Source organism: Passer domesticus, chromosome 2, assembly GCF_036417665.1.
Source record: "Passer domesticus isolate bPasDom1 chromosome 2, bPasDom1.hap1, whole genome shotgun sequence".
Lineage (NCBI taxonomy): Eukaryota > Metazoa > Chordata > Aves > Passeriformes > Passeridae > Passer > Passer domesticus.
The window spans coordinates 69,552,838-69,572,402 of record NC_087475.1 but is presented as its reverse complement, the minus strand read 5'-3'; the positions used below and the strand labels follow the sequence as shown (position 1 = coordinate 69,572,402).

At 38.3% G+C, this 19,565-nt stretch overlaps 1 long non-coding RNA gene across 7 annotated transcripts in view; it reads right to left on the bottom strand.

The window, feature by feature from the left end:
* Positions 1 to 790: 790 nt before the first annotated feature.
* Positions 791 to 19,565, bottom strand: part of LOC135294176 (uncharacterized) — a 33,069-nt gene continuing 14,294 nt past the window's right edge. For 4 of the 7 annotated variants that reach the window (XR_010356332.1, XR_010356331.1, XR_010356335.1 and 1 more), the window contains exons 5-7: positions 19,033 to 19,097; positions 14,722 to 14,865; positions 1,159 to 1,746 (exon numbers count right to left, since the gene is read on the bottom strand). This is a non-coding gene — a long non-coding RNA (uncharacterized LOC135294176). Of the gene's footprint in view, positions 1,747 to 10,534; positions 10,732 to 14,721; positions 14,866 to 19,032; positions 19,098 to 19,565 lie in introns of all 7 variants that reach the window. The other 3 variants (XR_010356336.1, XR_010356337.1, XR_010356333.1) reach the window with 3 other exon arrangements.

The window sequence follows — 19,565 nt, the reverse complement described above, 5'->3', positions numbered from 1 at the left end:
GTTTCACCAAGCTGGATATTCACGTTCACAGGCTAGACAGGGAATTGGTTACAACCAGTTCCAAAAGCTTTCATTTTCCTCTTGTTTCTTGTTAAAAATACTTTGACCTATGGCTATAATAAGTGACATTAAAAGAACACTGCTTCATTGCAAAGTTTAAAGACACTTAACAGCCTTACTCTTTGGCCTCGTGCGCTGTGCTGAATTTTTCCACAGGACTGCGGCCGCTCCATGTGTGCAGGACATGGCTCAGGAAGTGAATCAGGGCTGTGCATCAAATTAGATTATTTATTGGTTGGTACACGTGTTGTCTTTAGGAGTTCTGCTGAGAACAAGACAGACAACTACAGGAAGAGAGCGATGGGCATGTGGTTAAGGCAGTTGAATGCCACACAGAACACTCAGTTCTGCCTCTGCCTTCACCAGCAGCCCCCGTGAGCAAGGGGCAAGTCAGACCTCACACCCTGGCCAACCAACCTCCTCTTCCTCATTTTCTGGGAGTCCAAACAGAATTACCTCTTTCTTTCACATAGAAATGCAAAGCAGATGATGGTAAGGGAAGGTTTGGGTCTTGAGGGAAAAATGGAGCTGGAGGCACAACGTTAAAAGGCAGGAGAATCCATTTAATGTCATTGACTTTACTGCTGACCAAAAAAGCTGCTCAATTTTCTCTTTAGTCTAACAGGACAATGGTTCTTTTCTGTTCAGGGAATATGCAAAAATTCATCAAATACTGTGAAGCTCCTTAATATCATTGTAATAAGCCTACAAAAACAAAAAAAAAATCTGATTGTCTGTATAGAAAGGATGTTTTGTATCTTTTAATCTCTTCATTATCGTACACCACACATACTTGCTTTAAAAATATTAACAATAAATACTAACATGTATAGAGATAGAACACATCTATTTTTCCTCTCACACTCTATTTATGATCACACTCTACATGTGATTTTTCAAAGTCCTTTCTACAGCTTCTACCAGGGCTACCACTTTACTATTCAGCGAAACTGCAATATGGAATAGGACAGGGAACAGCACTTATTGTTGACAAAAGATAGAGACTGGCTTACAAAAAAATAAAAATATCTTCACTCTCGGTTGTATGTTGTGCAACCTCAGCCACAGGAATAGAAAAGCAACAGGAGAGCTAGAAGGATCATTTCCTACTCATTTTATTACATCAGAGTATCATCATATTGAAAGCTTTCAGTAATACTAGGTTACTAAGTTTGCAAATTAAATTATTATACTTTGTGTCCAGCAAGAAATAAACAAATCTACCTACATCTTTAAAAATAACCTGAACAGTTTCACCAGTTACTCTGACTTAAAAATCTGAGTTAAGAGAAATACCACAACGATTGCAAACACAGGTGATTATCACCTCCATTTTAGGTAGGAAGGCACTAAATGGCAAAATCTAACACAATAATCAGAGCAATCATGAGGTTTAGGCACACAACAGAACAGAAATAATTTAACAATGTCTGACAACATCCCAGGCACACAGTGTCGGAACATTACTAAAGTGGATGTGCATGAGGCTCAACGACAACACCATTTTAAAGAATAATTTTCATCATTTGAGAAGCAAACAGACAGGAGAACAAAATAGAAATTTAGGTTCAGGCCTACAATTAGATCTTCAGAGTGAGAACCTGCAGTCACCAGAGTCCCATGAACTTCATCAGGCCCCCAGGCTATCAAGGTCCATTTGAACAAATCCAGTTGCAGGACCAGGACCTAAATATGTAAAGAGAAAAAGAATGAAATCAGGGAACACAGCACACAGCTCTAATTAAAGAGACACAAAACGAATCACAGAAAAATAATTTGAGTGCCTAGACCATGACAAGATCTCTATTTTTACCTTAAAATGCTGCAGCTACAGCAAAGGCAACAGTAATTTCTTATGCCAAGAGATTTATAAAGCATTAATTGATCACAGTGCATTCCCCTTCAGGCAAACACAAGTACCTGCAGTGTGTTTGCTCACCTCCTGTGTGCTGCTGCTTTTTTGTTGCTATATGTAATTTGTTTTATTATTTTTAATAAAAGAGAGTGGTCTAAAATCAATAAAGGTGATGTATTTATCTTCATCAGCTCTTCATGGAGATTTTCAGCCTTTTAGTAACACGATGTCCAAAACTAAAATGAGATAATCTGCCTGTATTTTAAAACACTGTAAAACTGACAGAAAGTAAATAATATTTCTATAAGAACTATGCTATGACTATCTGAAGGTTGTGAGAAGTTCTAGCTTGGCAGTGTGTCCCCCCAAGGTTCCAGTAAAACCTCATGGTAGCATGTACCTAGCATCATACAACTGCTAATGAGAAAAGAGATTAGCAAAAAATGCCTACCTCATAATGAGGTTTGCCCACTGAAACACAGACTTTAACACAACAGGAGAGTGTGACAGAAGCAGTGAAGACACTACAGGAATATCAGATTTATGGTGGCACAAGCACATGGAATCACAGGGTACACTGTAGGGAGCTGTGTCATCCAGACTTCCACGCCAGCACTTATCATCCACTCCAGGAAGGGGTCCATGCTTCCTCCCTACCTGAGGCTGGCTCAGCTTGGGAGGCCACAATGGCCAACTCACCACGCCTCTCAATGTCATCACTGCACCTTGTACCTTCACTAGTTCTTTGAGAGAGCCAGACCAAAGACAAAATGAATTGTCCAGGAGTATTTTACCACTTTTCCTATTACTAGGGCAGAGTTATATCTTCAGAGATCAGCATGTAATCAGACAAATCAATTCAAATACACCTTCTACCCCCAAAAAATGTTTAAGACAATCAACAATCTGATTACTTTTGTATCTCCTACAGGATGGCTTAAGATGCAGCAAGATCCTTTACATTAAAAAAAAAAGTAAGTTTAAAAATTCAAGATACATGAGGACATGAACATGTTAAATTCACCAAGACATTGATTTGCCTATAGCACTCAGGAGAGATAAGGATTCAAACTGCTATTATTTCTAGATATGAAAAAATAGTAGTATATACAAAGTTTTCCTTGCACATGGACATCGTGCATGCTTTTTTTGCCAAGATGACACACTGACTTAGACCATTTATATACAAGGAAATTCACAGATATGTAAGGCAGATGAGATTTCCAAAATTTGTGAAGAAAGGAAATATGTTTGTCTTTTTAGAATCGGTGTTAGCTCAGGACAGATAACAAAATCTTTACTCCCATTTTAATATTGAATTCTCAGTTATATCCCACATGTATGTCTCAAACAGGCACATGGTAAAGAATCTACAACACTGGGCTTCAAATATAGTTGATTTTGGTTATTTTATCTCCAGAGAGTTACACCTCAAACCTGGGGTCACTCTGTAGGCACACAGGGACTTGGGGGGAAGATGCAGCCAGCAGGGCTCAGCCTAGTGCAGGGAGAGGTCCCAGTCCCAGTATGCCCCTGGGGTATGTTTGCTCAATGAATTTATGATTTCACAAATTTTTAGCAAGCAGAGAGAAATTTATTGCCTTATCTGGCTCTCACTGCTGTTTATGTGAACAACCTGAAACTATTGATGGGCCATTAATATCAAATTCCTTGCCAGAGTTACATTTCCAAATAAAGCCAGGTTTTAGTTTCTTTTCCTGAAGCTTTACCTTTTTAATCTGGACACCTAACTACTTAACACCTAAGACAACCTTTCTTCTTGCTCTTGCAAACATACATTAACAGTTTAGATTTCCACACCCGGCAAAAATTTATTGAAAAACAACAAAAAAGCTGTTCAGATGTTTTCTTCAGGTTATGCTTCCCTGATACTAAAGCTGCCTCTTCTCTGGTTTAAGTCAGAAAAGCCTAGAAACAATTCTAAGTCACACCTGTTTGCTCCCATGTCCATACAACTACACACCAATGGAAAGTTATCCAAGAGCAGATGTGTGCCCTCTGTCCTTTCTCAACCTGTGAGTTCCAGTACCTGCTAAAGGGGGAAGGAAAAACTTACTGTGGCTGGTATGGGACCTGGCTATAAAATTCTCAAGCAAACTGAAAGCTATCTCCTCCTCTGGGGAATTCTTGTATCATTAGGCAGAATCAGAATAAGGAACAGAATCAATTAATTATTACTGAAATACTATGGAGTATTATTATTAGAAGACTTGACTTCATAATTTAATTGTAAGGAAATTACTGCATCTGTGTTCACATTACACCAAACCAAATGAAAAGATCAGTGCCTTCCCAGCAAATGCAAAACACATCTTTTCATATTAAGCATCCCACTGTGACTTTTTTTTTTTTTGATTACAAATCAAACTCAACAATTAATGTCCAGTCCTCTGTGGCAGGTGGGGAAATATTCTAAGCAATATTATGTGGGAAGCAGTTGTAGGAGTGAAGAATGTCAAATACTAAATAATACAATTATACTTGAGGACAGATCTTTACAGTTTTTCCTATGAATGACTTAACTGTTGGTGACACACACAAAGCTGCACAGCTACAGCATCATCCTGCCTACTGCTCAGACATGTAACTCTACCATCACCTTACATCCCAAAGACACTTCAAATCCCAAGATTCATATTCATAATTTGCAGATACTTTCAATGCAACATTTCCAAGATGGTATTTTTCTTAATCCTCCCAATCAGCTAAAGCATTCAATCAGGTTAATCATCATCATCATGTTTTGATTCAGCAAGATTTTGCTCTCTGCTTTTTGATTCAGCAACATTTTTTCTCTTTGCTTTTGACAAACACAGCCTAATATCACACACATTCGCTCAGAAACTGCTGCAAAGACCCTTTTCCTAGTCACTCACTCAGAGAACACCTCACTATCTCCACAGCTCTCCCTGGCTACTTCTGCAGCATCTACCACTTGTCTTCACTTTTAAGGTCCATCCTTGCTGATCACCACCACACCTATTACTCCTTAATCTTTGTCAGGAAGACAGCTGTGGTTTGCTCATGTTTGAAACCAGGCCAATTTTTATAAAAAAATAAAGCTCAAAAGACCATTAGATCATACTGTCAAATTTGATTGTTATGTTGTTTTTGGCTAAGACACTTTAAAAACCCTCCACTTTTTACTGTTACAAAAATAAATTTCAGGGATGCTTCTTGTATCTCTTCCCTTCCATCTCCCACCTGCCATTCAGTGTCAGGAGTCCAGTTTCCAGCTCCTCTCACACCCATATGGTGTATTTTCAAACAAACTTCTTGTGCCTTTTTCTGTCTTACACCTTACACTTTATGGAATCTCCCTTAAATATCTGAAAACATACTGCATTACTGTTGTTCAAAGCTTTCTCTGAAATTCAGCTTACTAACATGCCCCTACAGCCCCAATGAGCAAAATGTGTGATAAGTAGTTATATACACATCACCTGTTTTCAAACGTCAAAAGTAAGCAAGAGTGGGATGTAGGAGACAGATCCTACCCTACAGTAAATAGAGAGAGGCTCCTTGAGAGAGATTTGGTTGAAGGAACTCCTGAAACACTGCAAAACGTCCTGTGAAGGAGTCTCTGCATACACTGCAGAAATGGCCTAAGGAAATCAGTCTTTTGATTTAGTTATAGGAGTTGGATCCCTAAAGTATGAATGTTCCCTGACTACTAGCATTTCCCTTTTCCTCTGTGTATATTTTCTACTTTCAACTGTATTATATTTACACTGCTAAAATTTAAAATTGCAGATATCCTTTCCAGCACATGTCTGCATGTCTCCTATGATGCAAAGCATCATAGGAACAAACTATTTTACAATCATACAAAAACAGTCTGACAATGCTATACCGTATTTCATGATACACATCCTGATCATGCAATTATCATAGCATTACACACATATGGTGGATGATGCATAGATCTGTACCCCAGCTTCAGCTCTGGTGTTTACTAAATTCCTCAATCCTATAATAAAGACCTGGAATGTGTTCATGGCAGGCACCAGCTTTTTTCTCCCCACTATGAATCACGGGCAAATCCTCAAGACAAATCAACATAGCTAAAGAAGCAGAGAAGGGAAAACAAGAATATTAGGAAGAATTAGGATATCAAGAAGAATTTATTCATATAAAGGGTGATTCGACATTGGAATGGACTGCATAAACATTAATCAAAAGTCATACCAGGCACCATGTAAAAGAGAAAATAGCACAGAACAACTGCTACTGGTGATAATCTAGTTCTTGCTCCAGATAACAGAAAACAAGTTCTTTCAAAGCCCAAAGAGAAAAATGCCTCCTGAAGCAATCAAACAAAAAACGAGGACACAGTCGGTCATAGATCAAAATCTAACCAGGGAAAATATTGAATTAAATTATTTGATTTCATTATAATATATGTCCTTAATAGCAAAGAATTAACTGCAAAATGCTGCAAAGGACATATTTGGTCCTGTATTACAGTGCAGTTGTCAATAACTCAGAAACTGGGGCAAGTATCATGGCAGAAAATCTGCAGTTATTTCAGTTACTCTGAATGAAGGAAAATTATTAATCTAACCAAAATTAGTAAGTGGACCCCAGAAACACTAAATAAACTTTAAGTTATGATAGACAGATAAAGATACATATTAAAATAAACCCATTAGAAAAAAAACAGTGTGTTTTATGAGGTTTCAAATTAAAGACAGAATTGTAAGCAACTTAGTGTAATAAAACTCAATGTGCTAGGCAAAGGGAGAGTAATAGTTACCTACAAAATCTCCAGATAAATTGATGTTAGTCACTAACATTTAGTCTCCCATAGATTTAATTTACCCACAGTCTTATGTTCACTTACTCACAAGCACTAACACTTTAAAGGTCTGTTTAAAGGTCTGGCCAAGATAACTTCCATGTAAAACAAAAGACAAGGACCATCAGCTATAAAGTCCTCACCCCATTTCAGGAGTTGTTTTAATTATCAATATCAATTAGACAAGTCATACAATTATAAAATTGTTTGGTTTGGAGGGGACCTTAAAGATCATCTAGTTCCAATCCTCCTTGCCATGGGTAAGAACATCTTTCACTGGACCAGGTGCTCAAATCCATCCACAACCTGGCCTTGAACACTCCAGGGATGGGGCATGCACAGCTTCTCTTAGGAAACTTATTCCAGTACCTCACCACAGTGAAGAATTGCTTCCTAACATCTAATCTAATCTATCTCCTTTCAGTTTGAAGCCATTAACCCTTGTCCTATCACTACATGCCAGTGTCAGGTGCAAGGGGGTGGTAGGATTGCATCTGTTTAATGGAAGTCAATCATTAGATCAGTTATCCCATAATGGGAAAACATACCAGTTGCTTTGGCCTCAGGAAGGAACCAGGGCCCACTTGAGCAGTTTAGTAAAAAATCTCTGCTCAACACATGACTACAATCAAAATATAAATAATAAAACAGGCAGCTTAAACAATGCAAGATAATTAGAAGAAAACCAGTGTAATAGGATTATAAAAATCAGTGCTGTGACCTTACCAGAAAAAAAATAAAATCCCAAAAGAGGTACAGGTCACTATTCCTCCAAAAGGATACTAAAGATATAGACAGGGTTCAAGTGTGAACAGTACTAAACATAAAAATTATCATATGAAGAGAAATTAGAAAATTTCAAATCAGGAATATTATGCATGCACATGTAAAGCAATTGCTCTAGAGAGGTCAGATCAGACATTTGTATGCTTGTTATCGTACAACACAAGAAAAATACAAAGAAGGACTGAAAGTGTGGAAAATTCAAAACTGACGAGAAGAAATGTTTATTTTTTTTTCCACATCACATATAATCCATTCATATTGATTATCATGGAAATTCAGTTATTAATCTAAACACACTATCCCTATTAATGGCAGTATAAATTAAACCAGTTACCACACAGAAATCAGGTAGCAACTTACTTGTAGCTAACATCAACTGAAGCATTAGAAGATATTTTACCAGTCAGATGGGAAACTGTATTATGGTTTAAGCAAATATGATAATGCCTTTGTAAAAATATGAATTAAAAAAAGGAATTGCAACTTGATTTCATTATTGAAATTTTATTCACAATCTCACAGTAACCCTTTCTACAGTTTGCATTAAATACTATTAATAACTGATTAACAACAGTAGTTGTCTTTAGAAGGTTTTGAAATAACTAAAGTTTGGACACATTGAGCTTTTATGTGAGCGGTAAAGTCAAGTACATGAAAAATTAAAAACTGCGCAACTATGAACTTGTTTACTCCATCACTGTTCTATCTAAAATATCTTTTTTCCTCATTTCCAATCATAGCCAGTTTCCTAGAAGCTTGTCTATTTTTCAAAGACCTGATACTGAAGTGTTCCCTTTATCACTTTTTAAAAATATTATTTTAATAAGGATTCTCATCACAAATCTTGCTAACAAGCACCCAAAAACTGACTACTTACCACTCACCCACAGACAAGACAGCTAGAATTAGCTTAAGCACTGAATCCTTGCTATGCCACAACTATACTGCTTGATTATCCTGATAAGATCATCCTGGTTTAGTTTGAAATGCACATTGTCACTGCACATACTGAGACCCACACGGCCCTGTTGTATTACCAATTACAAAACCATACATAACATTACAACCTATATAAGACATATAACATTATAATTTTTCATCAAAGAGCAGAGTCTAATTTTATTAGGATAGACAAAAATGAAAGAGAGCATAACAATGTGCCTTCATATATTTTGGTTGATTTTTTCCATCATATCTGAGACAGTGAAGAGAACATGATATTGTCTGGAGGTGGGGGAGCAGGAGAGGATGCCAGCACTGTCAGTGCAAGGGTGGGCTTAGTCAGGGGCTGGGTCAGGTAAACAGGGCAGAAGTAAAAGGCTGAAGCATCACACAGTACAAGAGACAGTAAAAGTGAAGACTCACATCAATAACAGAGAGCACAAAGAACCGGAAAGATTACCTGGGAACTCTTTCCTGGATAGAGAGAATATAGCATGTACTAGGACACAAGAAACTGAGAGATTTAAAAACCTACATGAACTTCATGTGGTGATATTTGAGTGTAGGCTCTGGTTCTGGTAGAGAAGGGAATTTCAGTCCATGGGCAGCTGTGGATCTGAGAAGACCTTACTGCCAGCAATGACAGGAAAATCGGAATAAAAGCAATGCAACAGGTTGCAGAAAGGCTATATAAAATTTCTGAACCCAAAAGGCAACATCATCTGTGTTCTGAAAGCAGCAGACCATTCACCACCAGGATTCTAAGAACATAAAAATTATTCTCCTTGGGTAACTTACTCGGTTTTGCAGTTTCCATGGGCTGTGCATTTGAGTGCAAGAACTGTCACTTGGCAGATTTACCTTTCAGTTGTATAGTTTCTACCTGTGATCATTTTAATAACACATCCCATTAATAAATACTGTCACTTTCTAAAATAAAAGTGACATTTTGCTTTTCTAAAGCTATTATACGCTTGATAGTATGTTCTGAATGTACATAACTTGAAATCTACCTCACTGGACATTTACCTGCAAAGTTGCCCCACGCTTTTTTTGCTTTTAAGTAGAAGGTGGGCAAGAGCAATAAACCAAACTCATGGGGAAAAGGGTGTAAACTTACTTCATTTAGATGTAAAGGAATTTCTTGTTAAGGACACTTCTTTGCTCATTCCAACAGTACCAAAGCTATTTATTTGGTAATAAGAGTTTCTGGACTGAAACAGACATTTCTGAACTTGTTGTTGATGATTAATGTACAGTTTAAGAGAGCCATTACTTTGTGACAGACACTACAGAAGCCAAGTGTCAGATAATCTATCAACTTCTGCTCCAGTCTAATTCTAATTTAATGGTTAGAACTCTTATTCTTACGGTCTTGTTTCAAATATGATACTACAAAGACTTCAGCAGGACACATAGTAGTTGCTGTGAAAGTCTTGTAGTGCGACTATCATGCAAGCATTAAATTTGACGTATTTTAGCATTAGCCAAAGCACGTTTTTGAAGACGAACAAGCGCCACAATCCCCTGCACAACTGCTGAAGGAAGAGCTAAGTTTCGGCTAGGAACGAAGAAAGGAAACCCGACGCGAAGGCAGCCGGGGCAGCGGCTGCAGCTCGGCGGCCAAAGGTCCCTCCGGCCCCGGCTGCTCCTCGGGCCGCCGGCTGCGACCTGGCGGGGCAGGGACAGAGGAAGCACGACCCGCCGGGTCCTAATGCCGCCGGGCCCGGGCAGGAGCTTCTCTCCCCGGCGGGCTGAAGGCACCGAGGCGATGCCCGGACCATCCCAGTGCAGAAATTTCTGGCGGTGCTGGCTTGAGGACAGATGTCACGGGGAACACCCTGAGGCCGCTCGGACGCGCTCATGTGCAACACGGTCCGTGTGCCGGAAACGGGCAGAGCTGAGCACTGCCACGGGTGGAACCACCTCCCACCTCCCCCCAGAGAAAAGCACGGAAGGATTCCACGGGAAAAGGAAGAGGACGGTACCCCACCAGCCCCTGACATCGGTGCTCCTTCTATACTTGTAAGAAACCCTGATTTGTTTGTCAAAACACAGCCCCTTAGCTTTACCTGAGAGCTGCTCATCTTCATCACGCAGTACAGGAACAGAAAAAACGCTCTGGAACAGGTGGGAAAGCGAGAGAGCAGGACTAAAACTGTACATGCTGCAGCAGCCATGAGCACGACTCCAGGATCTCTCCTGGCAAACAAACGAAGGCTTTGACAAGCCAAAGACTGCAAGGAATCCAGCGAGGCAGCTTTTACACCTGTAGATGTGGAACACACCAGCACATCCACTTTCTGGCTTGCTCTTGTTACTATGCTCTATTAATAGCAAATGCAGCTGTACAAGATTACCACCCTCTGCACCTTCACACCATTCTTTCAAACACATCAGCTGGCCAGAGCAGTAATTTCTGACGTATTTTCACTTTGCTACCTCCTTCTTTTCTTGCCTGCACATCAACAGCACTTGAACATTAAACAGTAGACTTGTTATAACTTTATATGTTGTAATACCATTTTAGTGAGGCATCCTTAAGTGACCTGAGATGACTAGGTCTGGGGCTGCTAGAAGTGCAAACAGGATTGAAACAGTTGCCTTTATTGCCTTCCAGTGTTTCCTGTGCAGTTGCGATCAATGTTGTTAACAGCTGCGCATAGTTTTCATTAACGTGCCTAGTCTTGCTGCCAAAGCTGACAGGGGATGGGACACACAAGTTCCCCATCAGTGAAAGCAGAGTTAGGTGGGCAGTGACAACCTCCTCATGAAAACAAGCAGGGACACAGAAAAAGTTGCCCCCAATGTACAGCCATAAGTAATGCTGAGTGAAAAATTTAAATTGAAGAGTGGTCTTCCCATAGATGTATCTGTTCGCTTTGGCATAAACTCCTCCATTACATACTATGCACGACAGAACAAGACCATTATTTAGAAGCCAAAATACCTGACTTGTGATATGTTTTATCTATCCTGTCACAGCAATCTGTCTTACTGCTATCAAAACCACAAAACAAAACCACAGAACAAAAATTCAGGAGACATACATACACTTTCACTAATCAATGAAGCCTTAGCGTTACCACCAGTATATATGGCACATGAAAGAAAGCCCAAATGTCCTAAAGATTCAAAACAGTATCAGAAAAGTTTTACTTTATATACTTTTCAAAGCTTTTCCTCCTGCTGCTGTAAGTGCACATCTCTCTCCCTATTACAGATACCAAAGAGCCTAGCAACATTCTGATGTGAAGCTTCTGTAATGTGATAATTTTTGTGACTTCATCAATAGGTAAATCTGTTTAGTCTTTCATGTTCTTATTAAACAACAAAAAATCAAATGGGTAAGAAAGCCAAATTCAAGGAGAGCTAAGGTAAGCAGGTCCAGCTAGTTCAATCTAACACTAATTAGTGTTTTCACAACGTGGAGAGCATTAGATCTGTGCTATCAACTTCGAAAATAAAACAATTTCTGAATCTGTCAAAATACTTTTAAAAATACACAGGTGGCAATGCAAATCAGATACTTCTGTAGCCTCTCACCAAATAGTCCAGAAATGAATACAATGAAACTGTACCACCTTGCTAAAAGAAACAAAAAAAACCCTAAAAATTGCTATTTCTCAGTTCCAACTTGGGCTCACAAGACAGACGTAGCTTACAAACTCAGCAAATTAACAGCGTGAAAAAGAGCAATCAGACATGGTAAACCACAGCTTTTTGAAAGAACATACACTGAGTAATTGCTAGCACACGCATCCGAAGTGTACAAAACTTCCCAAGGATTCAAACGGATATGAGCATCTTCCACATTTTTATGTGCAATGGCATCAAGTTTCACTGTAGGCTGCAATAGCGAGGGCATGCCTTGGGGCTGGCATGTTCATTTAACATATGAGTCATTCAGTGTGGAAACAACATAACAGAAATATCCACAAACCAATGAATTGTGAAAGAACTATAACATTTTCCCCCTCAGGCCTGCACCTACTAAAGTGTCACAAATTAAGTTAATATCACAGAAATTGTTCAGCAAAAGAGGAATTAAGCAGAAAACTACAGTCAACTCTTTTACAAGTCAATAACTTAACTGTTTTTATTTGAAACCATACCAGTCAGTACAGTCATCTTAGAAAAGATCAATCAAAAAAAGACACTCCAGACTTGACTTTTATAACTACTGCAACCACAGATAAGATACCTCTACAACATGGAAATTGTGAAGTAGATTTTTCTTCATTACTATCCTCCTTCAGAATCTGAGGGAGTTAAAAAACTTAACATCACTCCCTTAGCCCCCTCTCCCTCCACCCCTCACACCCAAAAAGTTGGTTTAAAATAGAAATAAAATAAAATAATTAACCAAACACTTGATGTGAAATGAACCTCAGTGAAAGATTAGCCTGGCAATGAAAAAAAAAAAAAAAAAGTTGTAGAGCAGCCTACCTTCCTCTCCATTAGCTTCTTACTACATTAGCCCACAAAATCACAGCAGTCAAAAAAACCCATTTATAAGTACATCAAAGCAGCTATCTAAGTTTACATTCATATATCTAACATATTTGTCCAAGTGCAGTTAAGGGAATCTAATATGCCCCTAAATTTAAGTTGCTGATTTGTGTTTTGTATTTTGGCACTGGAATGAGTACATAGCACTTTGAAGGCCAGATTTTATCTCCCTCCCACCTTGAATGTTAGAGAAAGGGATATTAAATAGTCCCTCTTAGTCACCTTGCTTGCCAATCTAATTTCAAATAAGGAGACTGCTTACATTAATCTTTTTAGGTCTAACTTATGCACTTATATCAGACCTTTGGAGTGTGGCCACAGACCTCCCAGGAGCTCACCCTACATGACACCCTCTGTCCTTCCTCCCCCAGTATCTTAGTGAGGATGCTCTGTTTCAATTAATGCTGCCCTCGGTACATGTTATGATGTGCATCTCTCCCATGCAGTGGAGTGCAGAGCAGCTGGGTTCTGCCAGCCTGGCTGCTGCTCACCTCACGAGAATACACCCCTGTTTTTCCTGTGTGCCCATGGGAAATATCCGTGTTGGCACAAGGATGTGTCTGAGCTCCTTATCCTTGCCTCTCAGCAGGGCTAAGGGCTCTGACAGGCCCGCTGTTACCACTCAGACATGAACCACCACCCCTCTGACCAACACAGCCTATCCGATTAACGCCTAATCCGCTTGTGAATCGGCTCCCGAGCCACCGCTGCTTTCTGCAGGGCACGACAAAATTCAGAGTTCCTGACGTGTGTCTAAACCCTGATTCCACTGGAACTAGCACGCTCTGGAACAGCTATCTCAGCTGTGAAACTGGCTCAGCAGAAGAATGTGCAGTGCCTGTGCTGCTCTTTACTACAGAGGATATGCACATCCAGCACCTCAAAATACCCTTGCCAAGGAGTTTTGAGAACTGCCAGCTGCCACCAGAACAGTACCACTTCAATATAAACCACCAGTGGGATTCAAAGAGTAGGACAAAAAAGGGGCATAAATTCTTTGTTAACTTCAAGAAGTCATTATCTACACAGATAAGAATATACTTGGCTTTGGTGAAAACAAAAATTTTTGCTTAGGGAATTGTTGGCCTAAGTTATTTAAAATACTAAATTTAAAGGAATCACTTGTACTATACTGCAGTTACAGTAAAACATTCATCTGTGTTTTTACTTGCACTTTCTAATTGTGTAAATTATTTAAATGGTGTGAAACTTCCAACAAAGTAGTACCAATCAGTAACTCAGCATGCCGCCATATTTTTTTAACCAATATGAGGATTAAAAGTTTTCAGCTATGATTAGTTTGTCAATAATTGCGTGTTTTGTATCTCCTGCAAAGCTGGATGCAATGCTTGTTAGAACATTCTTATGTGTAGTGGTGAAATATGCCACGAGAGTTTATACTCCGAGAGAAAAAAAGCATTTTTTTTTAAATGACAGTTCAAAAATATTCAGTTCCAAATATTCAGAGAAACAGGCTCACAGTGAGCCATAAATGGCCACTAACTCCCTCTCTAAAATAACTAATTTTTGTATAAAGATGTTTTCACTATTTTTATATGCAAGAACTCAATGCTAAGTAAAGTTGTACAATACTTCAGAATTTAAAATACTTCATGATATAGAGCAATCCTCCTACTTTTCACATTCTAGAAGAAAATTTCATCAGACAAATCCTCAGAGAGAGACACAAACATATTCTACTGAGAACTATCACGTAGCGTTTAATAAATTACATGCAAATTCTTACCAGAATGCCAATGCTTTTGAAGATGCTGTATCCATCGTTATCCTCAAGATAACCATTCTTATTCATCGTTAGTACCCTGCTTCCTTTGCACTCAAGCTTCAGAACGGATTTCTGACAAGAAGCCCACACCTACCAAAATGGTTTCTAGAAAGCAAATTATATAGCTGTAAGACATGGAAAACAAACCAGCAATTTGCAAACCACTGCCAGTAAAATGCAAACACAGCAAACAGAAAATTCATTCTGAAACGTTCATCCTATTATGCTGGACACTAATATAACCACAGCTGTAAGATTATACTTTTAAATCACTGGTCCACCTATAGAAAAACTGCAAGAGCAAAATTCCTTTTTATCCCATGGAATCTCATATATTTCATCTCATTAAGGGTGGTCATTTGCTTATGAATGATTTTTATAAAAGAACAGGATAAAGGAACATTATTCTAAACTATACTTAAGGTCTTCTAAGGACTTATGACAACTGAAGTTCCATTTATGCTGGATAGAGCAAATACACAGAACAGTAAAAGGTCCCTGACCACATTAAAAAAACCAAGTCTAAACAGGTAAGACAGCACAGGGGAAAGTCCACACACAGCACAAACAGCAGGACTGCAGTAAATGTAACAGTAGTTCTACTCTGCAGGTGGCTTTTGCTTGCAAACAACATAGAAGGAGGTACAGGGTAAGGAGGGCACATTGGGTGGGAGGAAGCTCATGTAGGATGCAGGAACGAAGCAGAAGTGAAGAGGAAGAATGGACAGCAAGAGGTGGAAGAAACAATCAGTAAGCACAGGACAGAGAACAGCTAATTAAAGTTAGTGAATGTTCTCTGAAAGAGTCAAAAGCCCAGGGACCTTTGACCATTCTGTTCCTGTGAGTTAGTCTCTGGCAGGGTCTTTTCACTACTGCTCCCAGGCTCAGAGCATTTATTTTATACATATTTTCAGTTCTTTCCCCCATCACAATCCGCTCCCCACATCTTAAGACAGGATCAAAGATCTCTCCCTCACTTGTAGCTTTAAAACAGAGATTATCTGAATCTACTCAACAATATCTGTATAGAACAAGCACATGCAGATCAGCCCTATTTGCAAGTGATTCAAGTTCTTATATTCTGACTTCAACCTTCCTAACTCTTTCTTAGGTAACACATACTGGATAGTAGAAAAGTGAGGCAAGACACTGTTCCATAAAACAGCAGCTGAAAGTTGATAAGAGTATATAAAACACTGTACTTCATGCTGAATAACAGAGTTGTTAGGATTCAGGATGGGTACAGCTGCTCTATAGGCTCTGGTGCACACAGCCAGATGGAAATATTCTAACCTTCACAGTAAACTGTACTTGTTCTAGTATTAACTGAATGGATTAGGCTTATATCAGAACAGAAGATGCATTTTCATTGTCAAAACACTCATTGTTTATAGCCTTTAGCATAAATAGAGATAAGTCAGTGTAAAGAGCAAGTCTGCCTACAAAGGCAAATCAAACCTGTAAAACTGAAGTGGTGTAATTTTTTATGGGGCTGTATGGATAAGGGCAAATAAACTAGATTGAAGTCACTTTCATCTGGTGCAAGAACTCCAATAGGAATAATTTATACTGGCATAGCAACTGCAATATAATCAAAAACAATTCCTGGAATTGGGCCAGTGCTCCTAGGTTGTTTCCTTCTATGAGGAAATAAGGTACCAATAGATACAGTTTTACACTGATACAGCTCTATTCACACCGAGGAAAGGTGGCTGATACTTTAATTATGTCAGTACAGATAAAGTAGGGAAATGTCTGATAGAAAACTGAGTGTCTCAGATATAGTCCATTTACCTATTGCAAGATAGCAACAACATTCCTAGCACAGGCAACACTTTAGAGTACTAATTCTTAACTTAAAAAATAATCCCTCCCGTGTCATTCCCAGAACATCACCAACCTTTGAAATGCTAATGGAATTACTAGAGACAAACCAGACTTTGAATTTCTGCCAGATTCCATCAGGAGTTCATCTAACAAATTTTTTTCTGTGCTGCTCAGGTGTCACTATTCTCTTCATACCTCCTTTTCTTTTAAAACAAACTATTTATTTTTTTTAGCAACAATGTTGGGGTAATTTTGAATCTTTGTAAAAACACTGGTAAAAGTAAAGTGTGTATCTTGGCTTGAAAATACACATAAAAGCAATTGTTACTTCTCTGCCAGACTACAGCTTTGGAAATTACTTGTAACTTGCCAATGACAATAACAGGCAAGTAGTTATCCAGCAAAATTCCTTTAGTTCAGCTGCACAATAGTACTTCCACACTACCTGCACGTTACTTGGTTGCTTGAAACAGCATCTGCCAATTCCAGCTGTGCTGTTAAAAAAACAAACAAACAAAACAAAACAAAAAAACCAAAAAAAACCAACAAAAAACCCCCCAAAACAACTCCACAAACAAAAAAAAACAACTGTTTTGCTTCTAAAGGAATAAAGTTTAGTTATTTATCCAAATGTTCTTTAAAGGACAAAAGAAATGAAAAAAAAAGTTTTAACTACTGCGTTGCCCCTGGGACACCATGAATGGTAACTCCCAGACAACTGAGTTGGGACACCAGCATCACCTGATAAAACAAGAATGCATTTTCCTCTTTACAACAGCTTCCAAAACAGACTCAAGAGAAATGCATTGTTTTTGTCTCCCTACCTTCACCTCCCCCTAAAATAAGACCTCTTCTCCCAGTAATCTTTGGATAAAAAATGAAATATCTACAATTGTAACTTACCTATCAAAGGTGAACTGTATGTGCCTCAGTAAGAATATGAACTGCAGTGACCATAACCTAGCACATGTACTGATAGGTTTATTAGTTATTAAAAAAATAGCAAAATATTGACTTTTAACAGCTGAACATTCTCATCTCAGGGATCAATCTGTATTAAAAAGTGAGGTGCTTAAAAGTAGGGGGTTTTTGTTTGCTAGTTGATGAACCTCAGTAAAAAGAAAAAAGTTGAAAATAAAACTTAACATTACAACTCTTGTATAGCATGCTATCATAAATTAATGGGAAGGGCATACTTATATAGAAAATCTTGTTAAACAAACATGATGTCTCTATTTAGAAAAGTAATCTCATTGCAATTAGTTAACAGAACACTTTAAAGACCTGCCAGTAAATGTAGTCTATTATATACAGAAACTATAATTTCTCAGTACTCTGAAATTCTGTAAAAATCAATCTAAAATACGTTTAACTTAAAGAAAGCATCTTGAAGGATGCAATACTTAAATCTACTCCTTAAAAATCAGCTTCACTGCTCTTTTTGATGGTATTCCATAACCTACACAATTACCATTCCACAGCATGATAACGAAGTTAATCTTCAAAGCACTACATAGGCTTCATCACCTCTTCTTGGTGAGCATGTCAGGAATGAGATATCCTCTCTTGGACAACCCTGAAACTCCTATAGCTGTATTGCAGATAAGGAATTAGACGCTCCACTCCTCCTTCAAAAATATAACCAACCAGTTCAATGTAACAACAATAAAAGAGTGGGATCCAAGAGGAGACCATTTAAACTGGATGTTCATGAGCAGGATAACAAATTTCTGGGTCTGCACTCAAAAAAATGTCAAGATGTTGGGACCCAAAATCAGTGTAGCATGTTGGGTGGTATCCAGTCCTGTCATTGTTGCTAAGCCCCAAGGTAAACTACACATCAGCTCCCACATGAGCCCTCTCAGACATTCTTGGAACACAAATCCCAAGAACAAGTTAAGATACGTTCTTCTGAGCAGGCAGGAAGCTAACAGTGTTCCAAAGAACAGTGGAACAAAGATATTCCATAAAACTAATATATCAATGGGTTATCCACAGAGAGAGATACATGCACAGCTTATGTATTGCTCAGATATTTGTATTTCAAAGTGCTAATGGTACAAACTTGCCAACAGTGGAATGAACTGTTTCTTAAAATACGTCACTTCTCTAAGATTGAATGTGCTGTGTGTTACACCATTTTTTTCAATTATAAAGAACCTTAAATAACTGTTGCTCAGATTTTCTATAACTTGACGAATTCAAGAGGTACAGGAATTTGCCCCCAGTTGTTTAGCATATTCTGCGGCAAGAATTACAGGGATTACTCATTTCTATAGGGAAAAAAACCCCAAACCTTGTATTCCTCACCACTTAGGAACATACAACTTATTACAAGCATGTGATTCTCCTTCTACTTACTTAAATGGATTAGGAAGCTACTATAAAGCCACTTGTATTTTAACAGTTTTTTTAACCAATTGCTTGGAAGGAGTAGTTGCTTACTTTTTAAAGCAGATGATCTATTTCAGATGCAGCTGTTTCTCTCACATTCTGCATTGCCTATAGAACTGAACACAGAAAACCCTAAATATATCTTATTGATGTTAACAGTCTATTGAAGTCAAATATCTTAAAGGGTAATACATATATTTCTTTGATTTGCTGTAATCTTTTATCTTAAAATACTCTCAATTTTTATTCTTGATCTCAAAATACTGATCCTTTTATACTATCTTTCTCATTTTGAACATGGCAAGGAACTAAGTCTATAGTTGAAGCTGGGTAAGTCTTAAAAACAAATACCCAAATCTGTCATGTTATCTCTTTTGAAACACTACGACAGAAGAAAAACTTTTTGTCTTTTAACAAGGAAAACTTACTGCTTTTTTTAACAATTAAGAACTATTTTCCACTTTTTCCTCCACATCCCCCACCCCCCAAAAGCAGATTAAAAGAGGACCTTGGATCATGAACAAAGACAAGCTACTGGAGATGGCCATAACAGCTCCTGTTGCCATTGCACACCGTTCCTCTCC